The sequence below is a fragment of the Tupaia chinensis genome, unplaced genomic scaffold (assembly GCF_000334495.1).
Source record: "Tupaia chinensis unplaced genomic scaffold, TupChi_1.0 Scaffold000223_1, whole genome shotgun sequence".
Classification (NCBI taxonomy): domain Eukaryota; kingdom Metazoa; phylum Chordata; class Mammalia; order Scandentia; family Tupaiidae; genus Tupaia; species Tupaia belangeri.
Genome location: NW_006159698.1, coordinates 45748 through 49007, shown reverse-complemented (window position 1 = coordinate 49007; position 3260 = coordinate 45748).

Below are 3260 nucleotides of genomic sequence, written 5' to 3'. Positions count from 1 at the left end.
GTAGGGCGCGTGCGCTCGCCAGACAGCCAGAGAGAGACAGAGAGACAGAAAGCGAGAAATCACCGCCCAGGGGGGATGGTCACGCCGCAATCCCTTCTCCTCCATTCTCCTCTCGCTCCCCTGTCCTTCTATCTCCAGACTTCTCCCAAAATAATCTGTGAATAATGCCTGTGGTGGCCTAGTACATGATAAGAGGATATAACAAACGTCTTGTGTTCTCCCAGCTTCGCTCACTGCTTCCCTATTTAGGAAGTTTCACATAGAGGCAATCGACAACTGAGAAAAGTAACAGCCTTTATGACTGTCCTGTCTTGGACAAAACAGAATACATTATTACATCTAAATAGTCTAGTTAGAGGTCATTTTTATTAAATCGAGAGCAAGGGGAAAAAAAGTCTGTATTTGATTCTTTCTTTGAGGTAAAAAGTTGACTAGACACTTAACAGTGGACCTAAAAATTTAAAGCCAAAAGAAAATATCATGAGATCAGTTGGTAGCAACAGGATATGATTACTGAGAAAATTTTCCTGCAGGGTAGAAGTTACACTATTGAACTGTATGATGGCTGTTTCTATTTTTTTTTTTTTTGGAGAGGTTTTTGCTATAGCGTGCATGCTCTTGCCAGACAGACAAAGAGAGACAGAGAGACAGAAAGTGAGAAATCCCCCCCCAGGGGGGATGGCCACACCACAATCCCTTCTCCTCCATTCTCCTCTCGGGATCTTGGGCACGCACGCACATGCACCCAGCGTGAGTTTCAAGCCACCGGGTCCAGGTCATGAACCGCGGTTGACTACATGGGAGTCCAGTGACCTAACCATTATGCTAACTGCTGGTCCCAGTGATAGTTGTTTCTGACATACGTTTTTGTGGAAGTGCAAGCAGCCTTCATAAAAAGTGTGACTCTCACTCGAGTTATAGTCAGATTAGAAAACAAAAAAGGAGCATGTGCAGCATAAAGTTAAGGAAGAGGCTAAACAGCAAAGGAGAAATCGATTCAACAAAAGGCTTTTCTGTAAAAGCCACACCAGAAAATCAAGATGGAAAACGAGTCAAAGGGAGATGTCGTAGGCCATTATAGAAAAGTAGAGACCAAGGAATGGAAATGCTCTTAAATGCATTTGGGGGCGACTGGACACTAGTAACAGCATTTCAAATGTACATATTCTGTGACAGATAATTACACAGCTCAAAATATATTCCTATAGACAGTCATGTGATCAAAGATATTTGTACAAAGGCATTCATTGTCTTATTCTTCATAATAACAAAAAACACGGAAATAAGTGTCTGACAGTGTTGGAATGGTTGAATAATTTATGGAACATATGTACTGAGGGAAGCGAAGTCCGGGCCACACTGTCACAATGAGAAGATTGTAGTGGCTCATGTGACTGGAGTCCAGCAGTAAGGAGGGCTTCAGGGCTGACATAACCGAAAGACTTCAGCGCCATTTCAGAAGCCATAATTCCCTTGGATCTTACCTTTCCCTGGACTGGCCTCCTCCTCAACATGGTATGAAGGTAGCTGCCTAAATTCCAGACCCTGACCTGCAGAAAAAGACAGAGAAGTGCTTCCAGACTTCCTTCAGAAAGAGGACCTGGCACATAGCTGTACCTAGAAGCTATACCTTTCTCCTGGTCGCATGGCCACCTGGCTCCCAACTGCATTTTCCAGCCTTCCTTCCAGCTTGTGCAGTCATGTGACCAAGTTCTTGAAACTAGGATGTGAGTGGAAACAATGTGCAGTTTCTCCCTCCTACTCGAGAAGGAAACTGCTTACTCTGGACTGCTCGCTTTCTCCTTTCTACACACTGTATCATGGTCATGGCAACAACCGAGCTTCCACCCTGCAGACGAGGACGAGTCCTGAGAGAAGACAGAGCGACAAGAGCGAAGGAATATGGTTCCCTGGAGGGCCTGGACAGCAACGCTGCCTTATCACCTAGACAGATCAAATAGTCACACGACAGAGAAATAAACATTTGCACATTGTTGTGCAAATTGGACCATTACCGTATACCATACATAAAGATCAACTAAAATGAATTAAATACTTAAATATAAGACCCAAAACTATACAATTCCTGGAATGAAATACATAGTAAAAGCATTCTGACATTGGTCTTGCCATGATTTCTTGAATAGAACATCAAAAGCACAGGCAACAAGAGCAAAATTGACAAGTGGAACTACATCAGTTAAAAAGCTTCTACATGGGGCCAAGCAGGTGGTGTGGTGGTTAAAGCACTGGACTCCCACATGGCCAACCACAGTTTGAATCCTGAACCTGGCAAGTGTGAGTGTATGTGTGCCCCAAATCCTGAGAGGAGACTGGAGGAGAAGGGACTGCTGCATAGCCATCCCCCAGTGGGGGGGAGGGGGTGACTTCTTACTTTCCCTCTCACTGTCTCTCTCTTCAGTAAAAGCATGCATCCTATGGCAAAAGCCTTAAAAAAAAAAAAAAAAAAAGCTCTTACACAAAGAAAAAAGTGAAAAGCAATCTGTTGGTGATAATGCATATGGTAATATGTTTGACTTGACTGATACACACTGTATTCATGCTGGGAAAAATAATTTTATATGTTGTAAAGATGTAAGGTGATTAAATGCAATTTAAAAATTATTTTTAAAAATTCTACATGGGCCAGCAGGTGGTATGCTAGTTAAGGCAGCTAGATCCCACATGACTGATTACGTAGTTCAAGTGTGAGCCCCAGTGGCTTGAAAACTATGCCAGACTCATATATGTACATGCCCTACATCATGAGAGCAAAATGGGGAAAAAGGATTGTGTCATGGCCATCTCCTCTCAGGGATGCTTCCTCACCACCACCACCCTCCACCCCTCTCTGGTGAAGACAAGCACCCTATAGCAAAAATTAATGAAATAGAAGTTTCTGCATAGCAAAGAAAACAACAGAATGAAAAGGCAACCTGAGGAATGGGAGAATACATGCACCAATCATTTATCATATAAGGGGTTAATAGCAAAAAACAAACAATCTGATTTGAAAATCAGTAAGGACTTACACAGACATTTCTCCAAAGATGACATACAAATGGTCATCAGGTGCTTAATATCACTAATCATTAGAGAAGTACAGTTGAAACCACAAGGAGATATTTCACACCCATTGGGATGGCTATTTAAAAAAACAAGGGTTAACAAGAAGGTCGAGAAACTGGAGCCCTTGTATACTGTTGGTGGGAATGTAAAATGGTGCAGCCACTCTAGAAATAGGGTGGAGAATCTTCAAA